This window comes from Pristiophorus japonicus, chromosome 4 (assembly GCF_044704955.1).
Source record: "Pristiophorus japonicus isolate sPriJap1 chromosome 4, sPriJap1.hap1, whole genome shotgun sequence".
Lineage (NCBI taxonomy): Eukaryota > Metazoa > Chordata > Chondrichthyes > Pristiophoridae > Pristiophorus > Pristiophorus japonicus.
In genome coordinates, this window is record NC_091980.1 from 209,011,340 (window position 1) to 209,038,054 (window position 26,715).

The 26,715-nt window shown below is 49.2% G+C and overlaps 1 long non-coding RNA gene across 1 annotated transcript in view; it reads right to left on the reverse strand.

The window, feature by feature from the left end:
- LOC139262292 (uncharacterized) overlaps positions 1-26,715 on the reverse strand; it is a 99,999-nt gene that overhangs the window by 21,438 nt on the left and 51,846 nt on the right. Inside the window, exon 2 of the long non-coding RNA XR_011592939.1 lies at positions 16,777-16,960. This is a non-coding gene — a long non-coding RNA (uncharacterized lncRNA). The remainder of the gene's footprint in view (positions 1-16,776; positions 16,961-26,715) is intronic.

Below are 26,715 nucleotides of genomic sequence, written 5' to 3' on the forward strand. Positions count from 1 at the left end.
TGTCCTTAGCCTTGTCTGAGGCTGGAGGTCTGGCTGCAGGAGATTGCCCAGCTCCTTGACGATATCCTTCCAGAATCGAAGTCTCCGGAGACATTGGTCATCCTTCAGGTCCATGAACGAGAACTGCTGTCTGTAGACCTTTGCACGATAGGGCCTTCTCCCCCCACATCTATGGTTGCGTATTCCAATGGCAGCTGCCTCATTGCCTTCTCCCTCATGCACTTGCTGCTCCTCATCCTCTGCAGACTGCTGCTGGCAAGCATCTGCCTCCTGCCTTCTTTTAATTTCGCCCACTATCTGGTGCGGGGAGTCAGCGTACCTGACCCTCCTCCTGACGGCAGGTCCTTCCTGGGCCGCCTCTCTGGGTTGAGGTCTGTCACCATTTCCATGGCCTTCTGCATGTTGGGCAGTCATGTCTGCTGCGTCCCTTACCTGGAGCCGTTGGAGCCGGCGCCACCTTCTCCTGCATACCTCACTGCCATGCACAATGTGCAGGAGGCATTCCACTGCCAGCACTGAGCCCTTTGTCTCCGCAAGCACAATCTCCACAATGAGGCCTCTGTGTTGTACAGATTGAGGACCCTAGCCCATTAGCACGCAATGCCGCTTTGAAAAGAGCAACTGACAAACTTGTGAGAAGACCAAAAAATTCTCGGCCAAAAAAATGGAGATGCACGCAACACGCCTTTAAAGTCCGCTGGCGGTAGACAGCCGGAAGACTTTTTGACCTGAATTTTCTATCCAGGGCGTAGCCGCTGTGGTGTGCACTCTGATGACATCGTTAAGGACGTATCTGCAGGAGCGGGGTGGAAGTGGGGGGAGCGGGACGCATCCTCATACCACAGCAAAAAGTCAGTGCAATTCCGCGAACGTCAACCAGTCCGCTGCAAGTCAGCGGCCTCTTTCAGGCGGCCAGAGGCCTTATCGGGAGAGGCAATTTCAGCCCCTTCATCACTTTCATCCACTATTGAAGCAGTCGGGAGCAGCGTGAGGTTGAGGATCGAGGCCTATAAAAGTCCAGGAGTTCGGGCAGTCGGAGCGGCTAGCTGGTGCAGGGACAGGAGTAAAAAAAGAAGTAATATGAAATCAAAGTGTGACATCACAGCCAAGCGGGTAAGTGATTGGCTGGTGGATTGGTGAGTAATTAATCTTTTTCGTTTTCTTATCTTATCAGTGGGTAACCTTTGGCATTGTTGCCAAATTAAGTTAATTTAAGGGTTAAGTCATGGCAGGAGAGCCCAGACCCGTGTCATACTTCTCCTGTGCTATCTGAGAAGTCAGGGATGCTTCCATTGTCCCTGACTACTATGTGTGCAGGAGGTGCGTCCAGCTGCAGCTCCTGACAAACCACATCGCAGCACTGGAGCTGCGCATGGACTCACTCTGGAGCATCCGCGATGCTGAGGATGTCGTGAATAGCACGTTTAGTGAGTTGGTCACACCACAGGTAAAGGTTACACAGGCAGATAGGGAATGGGTGACCATCAGGCAGAGCAGTGGAAGGAAGGTAGTGCATGGGTCTCCTACGGTCATCTCCCTCCAAATTGGGTACTGTTGGGGGAGATGACTCATCAGGGGAAGGCAGCAGCAGCCAAGTTCATGGCACCATGGGTGGCTCTGCTGCACAGGAGGGCAGGAAAAAGAGTGGGAGAGCTATAGTGGTAGGGGATTCTATTGTAAGAGGAATAGATAGGTGCTTCTACGGCCGCAATCAAGACTCCAGGAAGGTATGTTGCCTCCCTGGTGCAAGGGTCAAGGATGTCTCAGAGCGGCTCCAGGGTATTCTGGAGAGGGAGGGTGAACAGCCAGTTGTCGTGGTGCATATAGGTACCAACGATATAGGTAAAAAATGGGATGAGGTCCTACAAGCTGAATTTAGGGAGCTCGGAGTTCAATTAAAAACTAGGACCTCAAAGGTAGTAATTTCAGGATTGCTACCAGTGCCATGTGCTAGTCAGAGTAGAAATAGCAGGATAGTTAAGATGAATACGTGGCTTGAGGAATGGTGCAAGAGGGAGGGATTAAAATTCCTGGAACATTGGAACTGGTTCTGGGGGAAGTAGGGCCAGTACAAACCGGACGGTTTGGACTTGGGCAGGACTGGAACCAATGTCCTAGGGGAGTGTTTGCTAGTGCTGTTGGGGAGGGTTTAAACTAATATGACGGTGGGATGGGAATCTATAGAAACATTTAAAATTCTGACGGGGTTAGACAGGTTAGATGCAGGAAGAATGTTCCCAATGTTGGGGAAGTCCAGAACCAGAGGTCACAGTCTAAGGATAAGGGGTAAGCCATTTAGGACCGAGATGCGGAGGAACTTCTTCACCCAGAGAGTGGTGAACTTGTGGAATTCTCTACCACAGAAAGTTGTTGAGGCCAATTCACTAAATATATTCAAAAAGGAGTTAGATGAGGTCCTTACTACTAGGGGGATCAAGGGGTATGGCGAGAAAGCAGGAATGGGGTACTGAAGTTGAATGTTCAGCCATGAACTCATTGAATGGCGGTGCAGGCTAGAAGGGCCGAATGGCCTACTCCTGCACCTATTTTCTATGTTTCTATGTTTCTATGCAGGGAGACAGAGGGAAGTAAAATGGGGGCAGAAGCAAAAGGTAGAAAGGAGATAAAGAAAAGTGGAGGGCAGAGAAATCAAAGGCAAAAATCAAAAAGGGCTACATTACAACATAATTATAAAAGGACAAAGAGTGTTAAAAAAACAAGCCTGAAGGCTCTGTGTCTCATTGCGAGGAGCATTCGTAATAAGATGGATGAATTAACTGAGCAGATAGCTGTTAACGGGTATGATGTAATTGGGATTACGGAGACATGGCTCCACGGTGACCAAGGCTGGGAACTCAACATCCAGGGGTATTCAATATTCAGGAAGGATAGACAGAAAGGAAAAGGAGGTGAGGTAGCGTTGCTGGTTAAAGAGGAGATTAACGCAATAGTAAAGAAGGGCATTAGCTTGAATGATGTGGAATATGTATGGGTAGAGCTGCGGAATATCAAAGGGCAGAAAACGCTAGTGGGAGTTGTGTACAGACCACTAAACAGTAGTAGTAAGGTTGGGGATGGCATCAAACAGGAAATTAGGGATGCGTGCAATAAAGGTACATCAGTTATCATGGGTGACATATAGATTGGGCTAACCAAACTGGTAGCAATACGGTGGAGGAGGATTTCCTAGAGTGTATAAGGGGTGGTTTTCTAGACCAATACGTCGAGGAACCAACTAGAGAGCTGGCCATCCTAGACTGGGTGTTGTGTAATGAGAGAGGATTAATTAGCAATCTTGTGCGAGGCCCCGTGGGGAAGAGTGACCATAATATGGTAGAATTCTTCATTAAGATGGAGAGTGACACAGTTAATTCAGAGACTAGAGTCTTGAACTTAAAGAAAGGTAACTCCGATGGTAAGAGACGTGAATTGGCTAGGATAGACTGGCGAATGATACTTAAAGGGTTGACGGTGGATAGGCAATGGCAAACATTTAAAGATCACATGGATGAACTTCAACAATTGTACATCCCTGTCTGGCGTAAAAACAAAACGGGGAAGGTGGCTCAACCGTGGCTAACAAGGGAAATTAGGGAGAGTGTTGAATCCAAGGAAGAGGCATATAAATTGGCCAGAAAAAGCAGCAGGAGAAATTTAGTATTCAGCAGAGGAGGACAAAGGGTTTAATTAGGAGGGGGAAAATAGAGTATGAGAGTAAGCTTGCAGGGAACATAAAAACTGACAGCAAAAGCATCTATAGATATGTGAAAAGAAAAAGATTAGTGAAGACAAATTGCAGTCAGAATCAGGTGAATTTATAATGGAGAACAAAGAAATGGCAGACCAATTGAACAAATATTTTGGTTCTGTCTTCACTAAGGAAAACACAAATAACCTTCCGGAAATACTAGGGGACCGAGGGTCTAGCGAGAAAGAGGAATTGAAGGAAATCCTTATTAGTCAGGAAATGGTGTTAGGGAAATTGATGGAACTGAAGGCCAATAAATCTCCAGGGCCTGATAGACTGCATCCCAGAGTACTTAAGGAAGTGGCCCTAGAAATAGTGGATGCATTGGTGGTCATTTTGCAACATTCTATATACTCTGGATCAGTTCCTATGATTTGGAGGGTAGCTAATGTAACCCCATTTTTTAAAAAAGGAGGGAATTATAGACTGGTTAGCCTGACATTGGTAGTGGGGAAAATGTTGGAATCAATTATTAAAGATGTAATAGCAGCGCATTTGGAAAACAGTGATAGGATCCAAGACAGCATGGATTTATGAAAGGGAAATCATGCTTGACAAATCTTCTAGAATTTTTTGAGGATGTAAACTAGTAGAGTGACAAGGGAAAATCAGTAGATGTGGTGTATTTGGACTTTCAAAAGGCTTTTGACAAGGTCCCACACAAGAGATTAGTGTGCAAAATTAAAGCACATGGTATTGGGGGTAATGTATTGACATGGATAGAGAACTGGTTGGCAGACAGGAAGCAAAGAGTAGGAATAAATAGGTCCTTTTTAGAATGGCAGGCAGTGACTAGTGCTGGGACCCCAGCTATTTACAATATACATTAATGATTTAGACAAAGGAATTGAATGTAATATCTCCAAGCTGGGTGGCAGTGTGAGCTGTGAGGAGGATGCTAAGAGGCTGCAGAGTGACTTGGACAGGTTAGGTGAGTGGGCAAATGCATGACAGATGCAGTATAATGTAGATAAATGTGAGGTTATCCACTTTGGTGGCAAAAACAGGAAGGCAGAATATCATCTGAATGGTGACAGATTAGTAAAAGGGGAGGTGCAACGAGACCTGGGTGTCATGGTACATCAGTCATTGAAAGTTGGCATGCAGGTACAGCAGGCGGTGAAGAAGGCCTTCATAGCAAGAGGATTTGAGTATAGGAGCAGGGAGGTCTTACTGCAGTTGTACAGGGCCTTGGTGAGGCCACACCTTGAATATTGTGTAGTTTTGGTCTCCTAATCTGAGGAAGGACATTCTTGTTATTGAGGGAGTGCAGCGAAGGTTCACCAGACTGATTCCCGGGATGGCAGGACTGACATATGAAGAAAGACTGGATCGACTAGGCTTATATTCACTGGAATTTAGAAAAATGAGAGGGGATCTCATAGAAACATATAAAATTCTGACGGGATTGGACAGGTTAGATGCAGGAAGAATGTTCCCGATGTTGGGGAAGTCCAGAACCAGGTGTCACAGTCTAAGGATAAGGGGTAAGCCATTTAGGACAGAGATGAGGAGAAACTTCTTCACTCAGAGAATTGTGAATCTGTGGAATTCTCTACCACAGAAAGTTGTTGAGGCCAGTTCGTTAGATATATTCAAAAGGGAGTTAGATGTGGCCCTTATGGCTAAAGGGATCAAGGGGTATGAAGAGAAAGCAGGAATGGGGTACTAAAGTTGCAAAAATGATCAGCCATGATCATATTGAATCGTGGTGCAGGCTCAAAGGGTCGAATGGCCTACTCCTGCACCTATTTTCTATGTTTCAATGTAAGTCTGCAAACTAAATGGACAGGATAGTGTTAAGTTTTAACATTACTGAAAAACATTATTCAATCTGACAGTCCTTAAATACCAATGTGAAATAGGTGATCAATATTAACAAGATAAAGTACAGCCAGGCTACCTTTGCTTGTAAATATCCATTCAACGTCAATATCCATTCACTGAGAAAGCCAGAAACATTTTATGCTCCAACAAGCTGCTTGTAATGTATAACCCGAGTAAAAGACTTGTGCTAGCATGTGACACGTCGTCGTACGGAGTCGGGTGTGTATTACAACAAGCTAACGTCACGGGGAAGTTGCAACCTGGCATCTATGCTTCCAGGAGCTTGTCTAAGGTCGAGAGGACCTACAGCATGATTGAGAAAGAGGCATTAGCATGTGTGTTCGGGGCAAAGAAAATGCATCAGTACCTGTTTGGCCTCAATTTGAGCTGGAAACTGATCACAAGCCCCTCACATCCCTGTTCACTGAAAACAAGGGGATAAATACTGATGCCTCAGCCCGCATACAAAGGTGGGCACTCGCGCTATCAGCGTATAATTATATCATCCGCCACAGGCCAGGCACCGAGAACTATGCGGATGCTCTCAGTCGGCTACAATTGCCCACCAAGGGGGTGAAAATGGCGCAGCCTGAAAACTTGTTGATGGTGGCGCAGCCCGCAGACTTGTTGATGGTCATGGAAGCATTTGAAAATGATAAATCATCTGTCACGGCCCGCCAGATTAGGTCTTGGACCAGCCAAGATCCTCTGCTGTCCCTAGTAAAAAACTGTGTACTGCATGGGAGCTGGGCCAGCATCCCCGTTGAAATGCAAGAGCCAATCAAGCCTTTCCAGCGGCGAAAGGACGAGCTGTTGTGGGGTAACCGCGTAGTGCTACCAAAAAAGGGCAGGGAAACGTTCATCTCGGATCTCCACAGCACACACCCGGGTATAGTAATGATGAAAGCGATAGCCAGATCCCACGTGTGGTGGCCCGGTATCGACTCTGACTTAGAGTCCTGTGTACAGCAATGCAGCGTGTGTGCTCAGTTGAGCGACGCGCCCAGAGAGGCACCACTAAGTTTGTGGTCCTGGCTCTCCAAACTATGGTCGAGGATCCATGTCGACTATGCGGGCCCGTTTCTCGGTAAAATGTTCCTGGTGGTGGTGGATGCTTTTTCAAAATGGATTGAATGTGAAATAATGTCGGGAAGCACCGCCACCACCACCATTGAAAGCCTGAAGGCCGTGTTTGCCATCCATGGCCTGCCTGACATACTGGTCAGTGACAACGGGCCATGTTTCACCAGTGCCGAATTTAAAGAATTCATGACCCGCAATGGGATCAAACATGTCACCTTGGCCCCGTTTAAACCAGCCTCCAATGGGCAGGCAGAGCGGGCAGTACAAACCATCAAACAGAGCCTTAAACGAGTCACAGAAGGCTCACTCCAAACCCGCCTGTCCCGAGTACTGCTCAGCTACCGCACGAGACCCCATTCGCTCCCGCGGCTGAGCTACTCATGAAATGGACACTTAAAACCAGACTCTCGCTGGTTCACCCCAACCTGCATGATCAGGTAGAGAGCAGGCGGCAGCAACAAAATGTAAACAATGGTCGCGCCACATGTGTCACGGGAAATTGATCTGAATGACCCTGTGTATGTGCTAAACTATGGACATGGTCCCACGTGGATCACGGGCACGGTGATAGCTAAAGAAGGGAATTGGGTGTTTGTAGTCAAACTAGACAATGGACCAATTTGCAGAAAGCACCTGGACCAAACGAGGCTGCGGTTCACAGACTGCCCTAGACAACCCACAGCAGACACCATCTTTTTCGAGCCCACAACACATACCCAAAGGATCAACGACACCACGCCGCAGCAGGAAATCAAACCCATCACGCCCAACAGCCCAACAAGGCCAGGCTCACCTAGCAGCCCTGCAAGGCCAACAACATGCCAGCCCAGCGAGGGCACAGCCAACACACCAGAACAGACATTTGTACCGAGGCGGTCCACCAGGGAAAGAAAGGCTCCCAACCGCCTCACCTTGTAAATAGTTTTCACTTTGACTTTGGGTGGGGAGTGATGTTGTGTATCTGTAAAACATTCACTCCCATGTTCTGCCACCAGGGAGCTCATCCCCTGAAGTCTCAAGGGATCCCAGCATCCCTTGGGAGCACTGTATATAAGCTGGCCCCTAAGGCCTGTTCCTCACTCTGGAGTGTCTTATTAAAGACTGAGGTCACTGTTACTTTAACCTCCCTGTGTGCAGCCTCATCTGTGTTCGGAACACAATAGAAACAGCTGTGAACTTCTTGACGTGGAAGCAAGTCATTCTCTATTCGAGGGATTGCCTATGATGATAGGCTTCCAGCAGCAATCACTGTGTAATGACTGGGAGTAGAAACCCTTGCTCATATTTCCATTTCACATTTCAATAAGCAGTTTCCATTATAAATAGGAAACATTGACAGGAAGTTTGTGGCAGAGAGCACATTTTTAATCTATTACATGTTGTTAGGGAAGGGATTGGGAAGATGGAGACAGGAGTGGAGGGTGCAGGAAGAGAAGGGTAAGCTGTTGCAGGGAGAGGGTGGAGGGGGTGGAGGGGGTGGTGGGGTGGAGAGGGTGAGGAGGGTGAAGGGGGTAGGAGGTGGAGAGGGTGGACGGGATGGAGAGGGTGGAGGGGGTGGACGGGATGGAGAGGGTGGAGGGGCTGGAGGGGCTGGAGGGGTGGAGAGGGTGGAGGGGGTGGAGACGGTGGAGTGGGTGGAGGGGGTGGTGGGGTTGAAGGGGGTGGAGGGGATGGAGAGGGTGGAGGAGGTGAAGGGGGTGAGGAGGTGGATAGGGTGGAGGGGATGGAGGGGGTGGGGAGGGTGGTGGGGGTGAAGGGGATGGAGAGGGTGGAGGGGGTGAAGGGGGTGGAGGGGGTGTATGGGGTGAGGAGGTGGAGAGGGTGGAGGGGGTGGAGAGGGTGGAGGGGGTGGAGGGGGTGGGGAGGGTGGAGGGGGTGGTGGGGGTGAAGGAGGTGGAGGGGTGGAGAGGGTGGAGGGGCTGGAGAGGGTGGAGGGGGTGGAGAGGGTGGAGGGGGTGAGGAGGTGGAGGGGGTGGTGGGGGTGAAGGGGGTGGAGGGGTGGAGAGGGTGGACGGGATGGAGGGGGTGGAGAGGGCGGAGAGTGTGGAGAGGGTGGAGGGGTTGGAGGGGGTGGAGAGGGTGGAGGGGGTGGAGAGGGTGGAGGGGGTGGAGGGGGTGAAGGGGGTGGAGGGGGTGGAGAGGGTGCTCGGGGTGGGGAGGGTGAAGGGGGTAGGAGGTGGAGAGGGTGGACGGGATGAAGAGGGTGGAGGGGGTGGAGGGGGTGGAGACGGTGGAGGGGTGGATGGGGTGGAGTGGGTGGAGGGGGTAAGGAGGTGGAGGGGGTGAAGGGGGTGGAGGGGATGGAGAGGGTGGAGGGGGTGAAGGGCGTGAAGGGGGTGGAGGGGTGAGGAGGTGGAGAGGGTGGAGGGGGTGGAGGGTGTGGGGAGGGTGGAGGGAGTGAAGGGGGTGGAGGGGATGGAGAGGGTAAAGGGGTGGAGGGGGTGGAGAGGGTGGAGGGGGTGGAGGGGGATGAAGGGGTGGAGAGGGTGAAGGGGGTGGACGGGATGGAGAGGGTGGACGGGATGGAGAGGGTGGAGAGGGTGAAGGGGGTGGAGGGGGTGGAGAGGGTAGAGAGGGTGGAGAGGGTGCTTGGGGTGATGGGGGTAGGGAGGGTGAAGGGGGTAGGAGGTGGAGAGGATGGACGGGATGGAGAGGGTGGAGGGGGTGGAGGGGGTGGAGGGGTGGAGGGGGTGGAGACGGTGGAGAGGGTGGAGGGGGTGAGAGGTGGAGGGGTGGAGGGGGTGAATGGGGTGGTGGGGGTGAAGGAGTTGGAGGGGGTGAGGAGGTGGAGAGGGTGGGGAGGGTGGAGCGGGTGGTGGAGGTGAAGGGGGTGGAGGGGATGGAGAGGGTGAAGGGGGTGAAGGGGGTAGAGGGGGTGGAGAGGGTGGAGGGGATGGATGGGGTGAGGAGGTGGAGAGGGTGGAGAGGGTGGACGGGATGGAGAGGATGGACAGGATGGAGAGGGTGGAGGGGGTGGAGAGGGTGAAGGGGGTGGAGAGGGTGGAGAGGGTGGAGGGGGTGGAGGGGGTGGAGGTGGTGGAGGGGGTGAAGGGGGTGGAGGGGGTGGTGGGGGTGGAGAGGGTGAAGGGGGTGGAGAGGGTGGAGACGGTGGAGGGGGTGAAGGGGGTGGAGGGGGTGGTGGGGGTGGAGAGGGTGAAGGGGGTGGAGAGGGTGGAGGGGGTGGTGGGGATGGAGAGGGTGAAGGGGTGGAGGGGGTGGAGAGGGTGCTCGGGGTGGTGGGGGTGGGGAGGGTGAAGGGGGTAGGAGGTGGAGAGGGTGGACGGGATGGAGAGGGTGGAGGGGGTGGAGGGGTGGAGGGGGTGGAGGGGTGGAGGGGGTGGAGGGGGTGGAGAGGGTGGAGGGGGTGAAGGGCGTGAAGGGGTGGAGAGGGTGGAGGGGGTGAGGAGGTGGAGAGGGTGGAGGGGGTGGAGGGGGTGGGGAGGGTGGAGGGGGTGGAGAGGGTGGAGGGGGTGAGGAGGTGGAGGGGGTGAGGAGGTGGAGAGGGTGGAGGGGGTGGAGGGGGTGAGGAGGTGGAGGGGGTGGTGGGGGTGAAGGGGGTGGAGGGGGTGAAGGGGTGGAGGGGGTGAAGGGGTGAAGGGGTGGAGGGGGTGAAGGGGTGGAGAGGGTGGAGGGGGTGAAGGGGTGGAGAGGGTGGACGGTATGGAGAGGGTGGAGGGGGTGAAGGGGGTGGGGAGGGTGAAGGGGTAGGAGGTGGAGAGGGTGGACGGGATGGAGAGGGTGGAGGGGGTGGAGGGGGTGGTGGGGGTGAAGGGGGTGGAGAGGGTGGACGGGATGGAGAGGGTGGAGGGGGTGGAGGGGTGGAGGGGGTGGAGAGGGTGGAGGGGTGGAGGGCGTGGAGAGGGTGGAGGGGGTGGAGGGGTGGAGGGCGTGGAGAGGGTGGAGGGGGTGGATGGGATGGAGAGGGTGGAGGGGGTGAAGGGCGTGAAGGGGTGGAGAGGGTGGAGGGGGTGAGGAGGTGGAGAGGGTGGAGGGGGTGGAGGGGGTGGGGAGGGTGGAGGGGGTGGTGGGGGTGGAGAGGGTGGAGGGGGTGAGGAGGTGGAGGGGGTGAGGAGGTGGAGAGGGTGGAGGGGGTGGAGGGGGTGAGGAGGTGGAGGGGGTGGTGGGGGTGGAGGGGGTGAAGGGGTGGAGGGGGTGAAGGGGTGGAGGGGGTGAAGGGGTGAAGGGGGTGGAGAGGGTGGAGGGGGTGAAGGGGGTGGGGAGGGTGAAGGGGTAGGAGGTGGAGAGGGTGGACGGGATGGAGAGGGTGGAGGGGGTGGAGGGGGTGGTGGGGGTGAAGGGGGTGGAGAGGGTGGAGGGGGTGAGGAGGTGGAGAGGGTGGAGGAGGTGGATGGGGTGGAGGGGGTGGTGGGGGTGAAGGGGGTGGAGAGGGTGGACGGGTTGGAGAGGGTGGACGGGATGGAGAGGGTGGAGGGGGTGGAGGGGGTGGAAGGGGTGGAGAGGGTGGACGTGATGGAGAGGGTGGAGAGGGTGGAGGGGGTGAAGGGGGTGGAGAGGGTGGACGTGATGGAGAGGGTGGAGAGGGTGGAGGGGGTGAAGGGGGTGGAGGGGTGGAGAGGGTGGAGGGGGTGGAGGGGGTGAAGGGGGTGGAGAGGGTGGACGTGATGGAGAGGGTGGAGAGGGTGGAGAGGGTGGAGGGGGTGGAGGGGTGGAGAGGGTGGAGGGGGTGGAGGGGGTGAAGGGGGTGGAGAGGGTGGACGTGATGGAGGGGGTGGAGAGGGTGGAGGGGGTGAAGGGGGTGGAGAGGGTGGAGGGGGTGAAGGGGGTGGAGAGGGTGGAGGGGGTGAAGGGGGTGGAGGGGTGGAGAGGGTGGACGGGATGGAGAGGGTGGAGGGGGTGGAGAGGGTGAAGGGGTGGAGGGGGTGGAGGGAGTGGAGAGGGTGGAGGGGGTGGAGGGAGTGCTGGAGGGGATGTTAGAAGCTAGGGTGTTCTGGCAGTTTGAGGTTACATAAATTAACTAAAACTTTACATTGAAAACCCTTACTACAGTGCCACCTACAGGCAAAGCAGACATTGCAGGTATATCTAATGTATAATTAATCTAATGCCAGGACAGTTGGCATTGGGGTTTTCAATTCATTTTTAAATACAATGTTGTAACCCACCCATCATGTTTTATATATTATAGATAGAGGTTTATATTGGATCTTACATATTTGAGGTCCAACCGTCTCAAAGTCAGCAACACATACAGAAAGATTTAGCTGCACAAAAGCTGGCAAATCACATTTGTAGGAGAATCAAAAACCACTGGGGAGAATTTGAGCTCTGCATCGCCAATATTTTAGCTGTTAATCAGCCTCCTGGATGCATGCGCGCACTTCTGACGGGAATTGCGCCGGACATCATCTTGGTACAGTAGTTCACCCAATGACCACCAGCAGCATGCAGACCAGATAGATTATGACGTCAATCAGTATGCAATGCTGATTTAATGCCAGCGCTGTCATTTTTGAATGCCACACTCCAGCCTATGCCCTGTCTTATCCTCGCACAGCTGACCACGTGTTCAACGTTATGAAGACTTCCCCCACCACCGCGACCCCACCCCACCTGCTCCCCCACCAGTGCTATTGAACAGGAACATGAACTACTTTCAGGTTAGTTGCTGGTTTATCTTTTGTGGCTGCTGGTGCAATTCTATGCATTTTTGGAGCTTTCCTGTCATGTATGTACTTTTGGGATCACCAGCCAATAGATGGCATCACTGTTGGAGGCCATTGGACTGCATGCATGTGTGTGCAGCCCAAGTATAAAAAGCCAGCCATTTTGTATATTAGTCACTTTGGGCCTTAATAAAGCAGAGCCAAGGTTATACCACTTGGAGTTAAACAGTACTCAGTCTAACAGTTATTGCATACACAACATTTGGTGACAAGGCAACAGGAACCTTTGCATGCAAAAATGAGCACAATTGGATTGTTGGAGCGATTTGTGGAAGGAGAACATTGGGCAGACTTTGTGAGCCATTTGAGTCAGTTCTTCGTGGCCAACAAAATGGAGTAGGTTGGTGACACAGATGGGTGCCGGGCGGTGTTCCTCACGGTTTGCGGGCCAAAATTTTATGGTCTGATAAAGAATCTACTCCTGCCTGTGAGTCCAACAGAGAAGACGAATGAAGAATTGTGTACACTGGTACAGGACCACCTTAAGCCTGACGAAGGCATCATCATCTCGAGATACAGATTTTACATGCACGTTCGCTCAGAGGGCCAGAATGCGGCAAAATTCGTTGCCGACCTGAGACATCTAGTGGGGCCATGTAAGTTCGGGGCTGTGTTGGCAGACATGCTGCGGGTCTTCTTTGTAATCGGTATCAACCACGAGGTGATTCTGCCAAAACTACTTGAACAGGGCCATCGCGATCGCTCAATCATGCATGATGATGGATAGAAGTCTAAAGCAGATATCAGTGAAAAATCAAAACTCGGCAAGTACTGTAAATATGACTGATTCGGCGTTCGGCAGAGCGGCACATGGCAGGGCCTACCCGACTGCGTACACAAAACCTGTGGCTGCCCAAAGTCCGCCAGCAGGAATGCATCCGATTTCTCCGTGTTGTCATTGTGGGGGAAATCACCGACACCAGCAGTGACGATTTAAGCAATATAGTTGCAAAGGCTGTCTGAGAGTGGGGCATCTCCAGTGCAAGTGTCCGCAGATGAGCAAGCGTGCTGCGACACACCATGTGGTGGATGATGGTCAGACTAGAGTGGATCCGGATACGCAATCCGAGATACCAGAGGAGGAAGTGTATGGACTATACTCGTTCCGAACTAAGAGCAAACCGATAATGATCAATGTGAAATTTAATGGGGTGCCAGTATCGATGGAACTGGACACGGGCGAGTCAATCGATAATGAGCCAGAGGGCATTCGACAAGCTGTGGGTTACTAAGGCTGTGATGCCCAGGCTGAGTCCAGTCAATTCCAAGTTGCGCAGGTACACTAAAGAACTCATAACGGTGATTGGCAGTGCCACTATCAAAGTGTCATATGATGGTGCGGTTCACGAGTTATCGCTATGGATTGTCCTAAGCAATGGCCCAACGCTGTTCGGCAGGAACTGGCTTGAAAAAATCAGATACGATTGGAATGACATCAAGGCCTTGTCACCGGAGAAAGATACATGCGCCCAAGTACTGAGCAAGTTTCCCTCGCTGTTCGAACCAGGCATCGGCAATTTCACAGGAGCCAAGGTACAGATCCACATGGACTCTGATGCAAGACCTGTCCATCATAAAGCTCGGGCAGTTCCATATATGATGAGGGAGAAGGTCAAAATTGAACTGGACAGACTCCAGCGTGAAGGGATCATATCACCAGTTGAAATTAATGAATGGGCCGGCCCCATTGTTCCTGTGCTGAAAAGTGATGGCACAGCCAGAATCTGTGGAGACTACAAGGCTACGATCAACGGGGTTTCAATACAGGATCAGTACCCGTTACCAAAGGCTGATGACTTGTTTGCAACACTAGCCAAGGGGAAGTCGTTCACTAAACTGGACTTGATGTCAGCCTATATGACACAGGAACTGGTCGAGACGTCGAAGAGACTTACGTGCATTAACACGCATAAAGGACTGTTTATTTATCACAGGTATCCTTTTGGAATTCGCTCGGCTGCAGCAATATTTCAGAGGAACATGGAGAGTCTACTGAAGTCCGTTCCCAGAACCGTCGTGTTCCAAGATGACAGCCTGATCACAGGTCGTGACTCCGAGGAACATCTGAACAACCTGGAAGAGGTTCTACATCGTCTGGACAAAGTGGGACTCAGACTGAAACGCTCGAAGTGCGTCTTCATGGCACCAAAGGTCGAATTCCTGGGGAGGAAAATTGCTGCTGACGGCACCAGGCCCACGGACGCGAAAACCAAAGCCATCAAGAACGCACATAAGCCGCAGAATGTGACAGAACTGCGTTCATTCCTTGGTCTACTCAACTACTTCGGTAACTTCCTACCTAAATTGGGCACCTTATTAGAACCACTGTACATGCTGCTAAGGAAAGGCAACAACTGGGTGTTGGGTGTGTCTCAAGACAAAGCTTTTGAGAAAGCAACTAATCTGCTTTGCTCTAACAATCTGCTGGTACATTATGACCCATGTAAATGTTTAGTATTGGCCCATGATGCTTCGTCATATGGAATTGGTTGCGTACTCCAACAAGCTAATGAGTCGGGTAAACTTCAACCAGTCACGTATGCTTCAAAAAGTTTGTCTAAAGCAAAAAGATCCTACAGCATTGTAGAGAAAGAAGCACTAGCCTGTGTGTATGGGGTTAAAAAGATGCATCAGTACCTGTTTGGTCATCGGTTTGAATTGGAGACAGATCACAAGCCGTTCATTTCACTGTTCTCTGAAAACACAGGTATCAATACCAATGCTTCATCCCGCATCCAGAGGTGGGCACTGACATTATCTGCTTATGATTATGTCATTCGCCATAGACCTGGCACCGAGAATTGTGCCGATACTTTGAGCCATCTGCCGTTGCAGATGGAAACGCCACAACCGGCGGACCTATTGTTAGTTATGGATGTTTTTGAGAGTGAAGGAACCCCTGTCACAGCTCAACAAGTTAAGACCTGGACCAGCCAGGACCCGATTTTATCAATGGTGAAGAGTTGCATCCTCAAAGGTGATTGGTCTGCCATACCCAAGCAAATATGCGAGGAGACCAACCTTACATTCGTCGCAAAGACGAACTGTCTATTCAGTTGGATTGTATACTGTGTTGTTATGCCCAAGAAAGGGAGAGAGAAATTTGTACGTGAGCTACATAGCACACATCCCGGCATTGTAATGATGAAAGCCATCGCCAGGTCTCATATATGGTGGCCGGTAATTGACTCTGAACTGGAATCATGTGTGCATCAGTGCAACACTTGCATGGAGCTCAGCAAAGCACCAGCGGAATCGCCACTGAGTTTGTGGTCGTGGCCGTCCAAACCATGGTCCAGGATCCACATAAACTTTGCGGGACTCATCCTGGGGAAGATGTTTTTAGTTGTGGTGGATGCATATTCGAAGTGGATAGAGTGTATAATTATGTCATCCAGCACATCCACAGCTACCATCGAGAATCTCAGTGTCATGTTCGCGACACATGGTCTGCCTGACATCGTTATTAGCGACAATGGATCGTGCTTCACCAGTTAGGAATTTCAAGAGTTCATGAAACTCAATGGTATCAAACATGTAAGGTCAGCACCATTCAAACCTGCATCCAATGGGCAAGCAGAACATGCTGTCCAAATCACAAAGCAGAGTATGAAGCAAGTAACCCAAGGGTCACTGCAGACCCGCATGTCATGCATACTGCTGAGTTACAGAACAAGACCACACGCGCTTACCGGGGTCTCACCTGCTGAACTAATAATGAAGAGAGGTCTTAAGACCAAGCTATCTCTTGTACACCCTGACTTGAATAATCATGTTGAATATAGAGGACAAAGTCAGCAAGGGTATCACGATCGCACAGCTGTGACACGCGATATTTCTGTAAATGATCCTGTATATGTTCTGAATTATGGTCAGGGTCCCAAGTGGATCGCTGGTACTGTCATGGCCAAAGAGGGCAACAGAGTATTTATTGTCAAGCTCAAAAATGGGCAAACACGCAAGAAACATATGGACCAGCGGCACACAGACGAACCGGAACAGTCGGAGGAAGAGACAATCGACGACCAACAAATCTACCCCCAGTCATCAGAGGACTCAGTGGCCATCAGTGAATTGGGACTTTCAATCACTGACATGTTCAATGAAAATGGACTTTCAATCCCTGACATGGCCATTGCCACTCCACCAGGTCAGCCACCCAGCCACCAGTCACAACAGACTCTGAACACTCACTCAAGGCTGGAATTGAACTGAGACGGTCAACCCGGGAGCGTAAAACACCGGACCATCTCAATTTGTAAAAGACTGTGTTAATATCGCAGAGGGGGGTATTGTCATGTATGTACTTTTGGGATCACTAGCCACTAGATGGCATCACTGCTGGAGGCCATTGCGTGCAGCCCAAATATAAAAGGACAGCCATTTTGTATATTAGTCACTTTGGGCCTTAATAAAGCAGAGCCAAGGTCATACCTCTTGGAGTTAAACAGTACTCAGTCGAACAGTTATTGCATAAGCAACATTTCCTATATTTGTGTAACGTTGCAATAATCTATAGGGAGTGGTCTGGCTGGTGCTGAATTACTTTTTTGGCGCTTTAAAGGCTTGTGCTCAAACGAGTTGCTTCCGGACATGCGTGGCCTGGTAGGCTTTCCTCCTGCAATTAAGCATAACAGAGAATGAACAAAGGCCACGCATTGCAATTCCTGCGCCCGTTTTCAGGTCTTATCCAAGTTCTCCCCCCTTATTTTTTAATTTTCTCAACATTGAACATTTCATCATTTCTCAATTTTAAACATTTAACAGCAAAGTCTTAAGATTTACCTCAATAAACTCATATTTCAAAACAAAATTTCATTTTGGACCAAAGCCAAGAACACAGATGTAGACAAATAATAGATGCATCTCACACATTAATAAATAAACAGTACACAGTATAAAATATCACAACTCATTCATTATTGAAAAATAATCTATCCATTTAACATGAACAAAAACAATTACCATTCAAAAGAATTTGCTGCTAAAGGTTCCCCACTCCGTTTTAAAAGTAAATATGTAATGATCCACTGAATGTCACCAAATCTAATTTTATGAGTTGTTTGATACTTTTATTATGTATTATATTAATTGCTAGAAAATAACCTCCAAAACAAGAAAACTGTGCACATACTGAATTATTCATTTCAATATTTCTCATTTTTGTTTATTGATGTTTTTCCAGCAAGGGAAAGAAGTTTCACAAACCCATCTGTTTTGCTGGATATAAACATGCATTACAAACTGGAGAACCACGGACCTGGTAATTAGAGCATGTGGTTTGTATGCCTATGGCCCTAGAGTAATAACTGATTAGCAGAAAATGAATGTAGAGCCGGCAGGATAATTGCACCCTGGACAAAGCTCGGCCAAACGTAATTAGCTGCATTTAGATAAATTCCCAACTTGCTATTCAGGAGATTGAATAGAAAAATCATATACTTCATTGACCATGAATAAGGTTGAAAATGAACATTTGGATTATCATTGAATATCTTGAAAAGAATAATAGGCAAGAGATTTCAGACAGCCTTATATAACATTGAGGATAGTCTGCTCCTTTGTCAACTTTTAAAAATTCAATTTTGCAATTTTTATACAGCTATTATCTGCCAAGTTTTTCATACAAAATAACACTTCGAAGAGAGACCCAATTTGAGTTTTCTATTTGCTTTTACTTCAAGTTTTTAAGAAACCGAAATGCATTACCTTTCTCTCATTTAATTACAGAATAGTCATGAACATCTTCTGAAATCAAGGGATACGATCACAAAATACTTCGATCATTATCCATTTTTACTACAGTATATAAGACGAGAAAATTGAATTCAGTTTTCCTGAATTCAAACTTTTCTCTTTCTTGATTAATGAACATTCTTTATCACATACATGTATAACTTTAATGTGCTATCATTTATTCATTGGTTTTATTTATATAGGTACATAAAATAATTATATTAGATTGTATAACTTGCCTACTTTCAACGCACATGTGTTTTTTCTTGGAAATATAGTTGTAAGCAGAACTAATTCCCAAAAGTACTGAAACCTCTCTGATGCCCCTGTGTTCTGCAATTGACCTTGTTAGCGAATCTCTGATGGGAAAACTGCAATATGCACACACATGCTAAACATTTCAATTTTTAATTGACGTTTTAAAACATATTTTCATGTACAAAACATCAGTGACCTTAAGTTTATTTCTAAATTCATTTTTCCAACAACACTGACACTGCTGAATTCATGTACAGTAATGTTGTTAAACCTTTCTGTGATTATATACACACACAGCGATATTAGAGATCAGTCCTATAGTCCACAACAAAAAGTAAAGAAAATTATTATCAACATGATGGAGCCAAAATTGCCCCTTTCTATAAGGCCTGTGGCCACCTGAAAGGGACGGCCACTGGCCGACGAGTCTCCCCAGAGGGGCCGCCATTTTAGGAATTGCCCTTCCTCAGTTTTGGAGCAGTGTATGGGACCGCTCCGCCCCTTTTCCCACTGCAGCTGCACGTCCAACCCCTTACCGACCGGCGGTGACCCCTTCCCAAAATTGACCCGCGGGGAATTGCACTTTTTGGAAATTGCCCCGTGGGAGCAGCGCTGCCGCTGGTTGGTTCCCCCAACAGCTTTTGCTGTTAGTACCCTTGCTGTGGCTTGGCGGCGCAGCCACCCTTAAAGGGGAGGTGGTGCTGCCGGCGACTCCTGTTTTTTTTTGGCGGGCAACTGCCATGTCAGGCCGACACTTATGCCTGCAGGTTCGGTCGGGCCACCTCTTGGGTGCCAGGCCGCTGGCATGCCAAACCCTCCCTGTGTTTACCACTGAAGTGGCTGCAGAGTTCGCAGTGGCCCTCTCCTTTAACTGAAGGGGAGGCATCGGCGTGACATGGCACGTCCGCGTCGTGCTGATGTCATCAGCAGCTGATGACTGGCCGGGGCAGCCGACCCGCTGCAAGGGCACTTCTGCCCCACAGCCGCCCGGAACACCGCCCGAGCCAAAAAAAAACACAAAGATGTGAATTTCTCCAGTATCTTTCAAAAACGGTTGGGGCGGAGCTCAACTTCGGCCCGGTATGTTTGTTTTATTTCATAATATGGGCCCAGAATTTGTGGTCAGCGGTGAAGTGATGGCGCTCACCGCTGACCTCGAAGAAACCTGCCCACAAAGATCTAGCGATTTCTGTGGCGTGAATTTCAGCTTTCCCGATGTTAGCTTGAACCCGGCGGCAAATCAAGTGAATCTCCAGCGTCCAGCAACAGTGATGTCATCAAGCAGGCTAAGCAGCCAAACACATTGAAGAATTCTCACAGACCGCTAAACACGAAGTAAAATGCACTGATTATAATTTACTTCTTATCAATTTTAGACAGCGAAATAAAGATTGGGAAAACTTACATAGGATTTAGGTAGAAGTTGAAATATCATAACCAAACTTTAAAAAAAATTCTATTAGAAACCATGTAATTCTAATCATATTAATGGAAAAATTTGACATTCCAGAAATATAAAATTAGTTTTTCAGGGCCAAAATGGTTATTCAGCAGTCAATACTCCATTAAAAACCCAGTTACACCTCTTTCAACAAGGCTTAACTTTTGCAGAGGTTTTTAACAGCAATATTCCAGCGTAATAGGGGAAGTTTTCATCAGGAACTACATTTCAGTGTGATTTGAATTAATTGTGGGCTCCGGGGATTTCCACAGTGCAACCTGTAGAATCATCGACAGCAACTTCTAGATTTCCACGTTCGTGCATGTGCTGACTCCAGGGGCCTGAAATTCACCATCCCCGAAGGGACGGCTACCGCGGAGTTTGGGCGGTCAATCGAAAAAGATCGATCGGCCGCCGCGGTCGGGTACTTTTCCCTCCCCGAGTCATATTCAGCTTGAGGGAGGATTTCAGTAGTGTTCACTTCCGCCGGAAATGGCGCGGTGAAGCCGCTGTAAAGGAAGGTTTCCAGTGGTGAGCTCTACAGCGTGCAGGCCGCAGGAAAGGGACTACCACAGCGAAATTCACCGAGGAAAAGGTAGTGCCCCCGCGAGGTTTTCGATGCAGTGCTCAAACTGCTGGGGCTCTTTGGTAGGTAAAAGGTTTTATTACTTATTATTGTTTTTATTTCATTTTCCAGCCTGCATCCGCAGTATTTATCTTTTCATATAGATTTATTAATTATTAGTGTTTTTATTTCATTTTCCAGCATGCGCAGTATTTATTTTTTGATGTCATTTTATTAATTATTCGTGTTTTTATTTCATTTTCCAGCATCTACAGTATTTATCTTTTCATATAATTTTATTAATTGTTTTGGCTCCATTAAACCTGCTGAGTTTCAAACCTCAGAGGTCTGCACATAACCCTGTACTTTTGTACAACTTTCAGGTCTGACTTCTTGGTAGAGTCCTGTGGGCTGCAGAGACTTGCTTGGCAGGGTTCACTCTGAGGATGGGAGGAGTGTTGGGAGGGCGATACCTGGTCAGAAGCAGGGCGGCATGCAGGAGAAGGCGTTGCCAAAAGCGCCGTGCAGACGGGCAAGGGATGCAGCTGCCATGATTGGTTCATTCTGCGCCAGACCAGTGTGCCCGCCATCTTCACCGACCCGAATCAGGATTGCGGTTGGCTGCTTGAGGACAAGGGATATCCCCTGACAACTTGGCTGCTCACTCCACTGCGGAACCCCAGGAGAGCGTCAGAGCATGCAAACAATGACACTCATCGAGCAATGCATAAGCTTCCTTAAGCAGAGGTTCCGATGCCTGGACCGCTCTGCTGGCACCTTGCAGTATTCTCCTCAACGGATCTCCATAATCGTCGTGGTCTGCTGCATGCTGCTCAACCTGGCCATCATCAGGGAACAGCTGCTGGAGGTCGAGCCAGCAGTACCACCTGAGGAGGAGGAGGAGGTGCACGAGGAGGTGGAGGATCCCTGTTGCCCCAGAGCTAGGAGGCGTCGACCCATCGCCACCCTGGAAGGGCCGGGTGCAGACTGGCCAGCGCCCTCCTGGGAGGCTGCGTCCTCACATATATGGAGGTGCCTCCCCTGCAATCTCCCTCCATGCATTATGTACTGCCTGTCTACCAGGTCTCCCCACATCAGGAAACAGTATTCTTCTTCTGTCCTCCACACAGTCCATCAGTGTCTCCAGCTCCATATCAGTGAACCTGTTGGCTCTCCTTGCACCTCTTACACCAGCCATCCTTCCAACCTCCTTCCCCTCCACCTCCCCACGCCCCTCCTGATGATTGCGACACCGGCTCCGGGGTGGGGGGGGCGGGGGGAGGCCTTTCAGCCTGGGCTAGGAGCGGCACCGGGCACCAGCAAGGGGGGGAGGGGGTCTTTCCAATTCAATGTACAGGATAGACTTCTGGCACAAAGACTCTTTAACATTTTCATGTTGGTAAGCTGCAATGTGCAAGGTGCTTGTGCAGGTTGCTGTGAGCTGGCCAGAATGTCTTGTATGTTCAGCCCGCAGTGTGTCCCTCGTTACCCTGGCAACCTAATCTTTTTGGCGCACATCTTAGACACCACACACAGAACTTAAGGACAATGTGCACCGGGGGCACATTCACAAGTTAAAACAGGGAAACTTTCAACTTTTTTTTTGGTGTAGTTGGGTCCAAAAAAAACAGGCGTAACTCTTCAAATACGCCAAAAAATGGCATTGGGGAAAATTGAGCCCACAGAGTGGCTGCAATCTCACCAACCGTGGTGAGACTGGGACGGATGAGGTAGGTGGTGGGTGGTGAAGCCGCTCCTCACTCCAGCCCGCACATTATGAAGAATCTTTCATTGATGGAGCTTGATGAATTGCCCTGCGAGGTTCCCGGCCAATTAAATGGAAGTGGGTCTAATGACATAATTTGATGACACGTCATCAGTCGGTTTCCCTAAAGGGACCATGGCCACTTTGATTTCGACAGTTGTGCTGTCAGTGTTCTGAAGCACTGAGCTTCTGCAAACACTGACAAACACTGCACAAAGGTTCAGGGCTGCACCCAGGTTCTCCCAGGACTCAATATGCTTATGGAGGGAGTCATAGCACGCAGGGAGGTCCTCTTCCCTTCCAATGGGCAGAAGAGACTGCCCCAGGACACTAACGCAGTCTGGTTGCACATTGCAGAGGAGGACACAAGCAGGGATGTTGTCAGGAGAGACTTGGGTACAGTGGCACAATGATCTCATTAGATCATGAAACGTTAGTACAAAGCCACATTCACCGTCACCCTGCTGTGCCACTCATTGCATCCCCATCACTCTACCTTCCCTATCCTACTCCTGCACATCCTTACTCACACCAACGTACCTTGCACCTCCACCCATCCCTCTCTCTCTATCAATATTATCACATCCCCATCTCACTAGCCAACCCTCACACTCACCTTCATCTTACTGCAATCATACCAACTAACAACACACAAGGGTAGGCACTTGAGTCTTTTTGCCAATGTTATGTAGAGTTTCTGCTAATGTGTTCTCAAACATTAAAATCTTTATTTTGAACACTTTGCATTCTTGGACAGATTTGTGTGAACCTTTGGAAGAGGCTTAGTGAAATGTAGTGAATGATGAGATATAACGGTACCCCGCAATGGTGATGAGTGTGAAAGGAATGGCTTGGTCATTGCAGGGATGCTTTATGGTGCTGATGTGGGGTGGTGCCAACCTGGCGCATCAAGTGATGTAAATGTGGCAGGAGAGTGCCTGAGAGAGCGCGGGAGAGCACCCGAGAGAGTGCGGGAGAGACCCCGGGAGAACGTGGCCAAGGTGAGGCCATCCCTGGCCTCCTGGGCAGCAATGTGGTCAGGTGCTGATGCCCTGTGCCCTGTGCAGCATCAAATGATTGCGGAATGGTTTGGTATTGTTACTGGTGTGTTAGTGATGTTGGTGTTAGGGCTGATCATGGTGGGATTCTGAGGACCAATATGAGATTTTCGTAAGGTTAGCGATGCTGCTGGAAAAGATGGCAGCTGAAGTTGAAATAACAGAAGCGATTTGTCAATGGTAAGAGAGGTTGTGCCAAGGAGGTGATAGTGAATAGAGAATTCACTGCAGATACTTTCAAACTGCATACAGCTCAAAAGTGTCTTCCAATTCTTAAGGCTTCAGCCTTTGAGATTGGAAAGTGAACAGCTATGAAATGGTAGCTTGTATACCACTTCTGTAGCTGTCCACTAGTCAAAGCAAAGAAGAGTCATTGAGAATCTGACATGCTTACCTGATGTGAAGCCCGAGTGACGGGAAATTGCTGAAAAACTTGGAAAAATTCTTTTTAAATACCTCTAAAATACCTCTTAATGATATTAAGCTGGCCCATCGCTTGGTGTCGGGTCTGTGAACCGCAGCCAAACCCGACACTTTGGAAACTTTCAAGGGGATGGGTTCAGAGTGGGATCCTACCCCTCTCTCAATCAGGGCCATTTTGACAGCAGGCCCGCCTGCAAGCCCACACTCGCAGGGCGGTAAGATTCCAGCCAGATTATGTGGGGGCTCCCCAAAAGCATCAGCATGTAAATTCATCCCTATGGAGTAGTCAGCTATACATATCACAAGGGTCCCGGGTTTGCTTTCTGCTTTGTGCTGAATTATCTGGTCACAGTTGAGATGTCAGTAGGGACGCTACAATTACCTTCAACGTTCCTGGGCAAGGGAAGGGGAAAATCGGCTAGAGATTCTGCTTCTGATTGTTATCCCACATTCCTTGCTTGAAAGTATTTGAGCATTTGATAAGGATAAGATCATGCTCATTTATGATGCCTTCTGTTATGTATAGAAGAACTCCACGAGGCTGAGTACTGTGAGCTAAACTTAGTGTGACCTTAATCTTCTTTATTGCAACTCCAGAGTGCCTAACCAACATAGCAGCCAACCTTTTATACTGGCCCTACACATGTGTGCAGGTGATCATTAGGACTCTAACAGTTGCGCTCTCTGGTGGCAAGTATTACATAGTTACATACAAAACATCATTTCCCCTCAAAGTCTTCGGTACAAGTTATTTACAAGTTGAGGCGATCGCTCCCTGGTTGATTGTCTAAGTTCAAACCCTGGCGTGTGTGAGTTGGTCGGACCATTGCTGCACTGCACCGTGACTGGTCTGACCGGACTGTCAGGAACGGTGGGTTCATCCTCGTGATTGACAGCGAGGTTGATTGGTGGTTGGGTGTGTGTTGGTGGATCGTTGATGGTGATGTCCTCTTCAAGTCGTTCCTGGTTGTCAGTAAATCATAATTTGGTCTGATCTAAATGCTTTCTACACGTTTGGCCATTTAACAGTTTGATTATAAACACCCTATTCCCTTTCTTGGCTAAAACAATGCCAGCAACCCACTTGGGACCATGACCGTAATTCAGGACAAACACAGGGTCATTAACATCAGTATCACGTGAAACAGCCGTGCGATCGTGGTATATGTTCTGCCGGTGTTGCTGGTTTTCCACGTGATCATTAAGATCCGGGTGGACTAGGGAGAGCCTGGTTTTGAGAGCTCCCTTCATTAACAATTCTGCTGGGGGAATCCCGGTGAGCAAGTGGGGTCGCGTCCAGTAACTGAGCAGAATGCGAGACAAGTGGGTCTGCAGGGAGCCGTCGGTCACGCATTTCATACTCTGCTTGATTGTTTGGACTGCCCGCTCCGCTTGACAGTTAGACGCGGGCTTAAACGGAGCAGACCTGACATGCTTGATGCCATCGCAGGTCATAAATTCGTTGCATTCCGAGCTGGTGAAACACAGTCTATTGTCGCTGACAAGGACGTCGGGCAAGCCATGGGTGGCGAACATGGCCTGGAGGCTTTCAATGGTGGCTGTGGACATGCTGGATGACATGGTTATGCATTCAATCCATTTGGAGTAAGCGTCCACTACTACTAAAAACATCTTTCCTAGAAAGGGGCCAGCAAAATCTACGTGGATCCTGGACCACGGTTTGGAGGGCCATGACCACAGACTCATTGGAGCCTCCCTTGGTGCATTGCTCAGATGCACGCATGACTCCAAGTCCGAGTCAATTTCCTGGGGCATTGGAACCGGTTCTGGGGAAGGTGGGACCAGTACAAACCAGACGGTCTGCACCTGAGCAGGACCGGAACCAATGTTCGAGGGGGAGTGTTTGCTAGTGCTGTTGGGGAGGAGTTAAACTAATATCGCAGGGGGATGGGAGACAGAGGGAAACAAAAAGGAGACAAAAGCAAAAGACAGAAAGGAGATGAGTAAAAGTGGAAGGCAGAGAAACCCAAAGCAAAAAACAAAAAGGGCCACTGAATATAAAGGGGCTGCAGGAGGGGTCAAAACTAAAAATCATGGTTTAAAAACTAGGATTAAAACGCTCTACCTAAATACACGCAGCATTCAAAATAAAGTAAATGAGTTGACGGCACAAATCATTACAAATGGGTATGATTTGGTGGTCATTACAGAAACATGGTTGCAGAGTGGCCAAGACTGGGAATTAAACATACAGGGGTATCTGACGATTCGGAAAGATAGACAAGAAGGGAAAGGAGGTGGGGTAGCTCTGTTAATAAAGGATGATATCAGGACAGTTGTGAGAGACGATATTGGCTCTAATGAACAAAATGTTGAATCATTGTGGGTGGAGATTAGAGATAGTAAGGGGAAAAAGTCACTGGTGGGCATAGTTTATAGGCCTCCAAATAATAACTTCACGGTGAGGCGGGCAATAATCAAGGGAATAATGGAGGCATGTGAAAAAGGAACGGCAGTAGTCATGGGGGATTTTAACCTACATATCGATTGGTCAACTCAAATCGCACGGGGTAGCCTGGAGGAGGAATTTATAGAATGCATACGGGATTGTTTCTTAGAACAGTATGTTACAGAACCTACAAGGGAGCAAGCTATCTTAGATCTGGTCCTGTGTAATGAGACAGGAAAAATAAACGATCTCCTAGTAAAAGATCCTCTCGGATTGAGTGATCACAGTATGGTTGAATTTGTAATACAGATTGAGGGTGAGGAAGTTGTGTCAGAAACGAGCGTACTATGCTTAAACAAAGGGGACTACAGTGGGATGAGGGCAGAGTTGGCTAAAGTAGACTGGAAACACAGACTAAACGGTGGCACAATTGAGAAACGGTGGAGGACTTTTAAGGAGCTCTTTCATAGTGCGCAACAAAAATATATTCCAGTGAAAAAGAAGGGCGGCAAGAGAAGGGCTAACCAGCCGTGGATAACCAGGGAAATAAAGGGGAGTATCAAATCAAAGACCAATGTGTATAAGGTGGCCAAGGTTAGTGGGAAACTAGAGGATTGGGAAAATTTTAAACAACAGCAAAGAATGACTAAAAAAGCAATAAAGAAAGGAAAGATAGATTTCGAAGGTAAACTTGCGCAAAACATAAAAACAGATAGT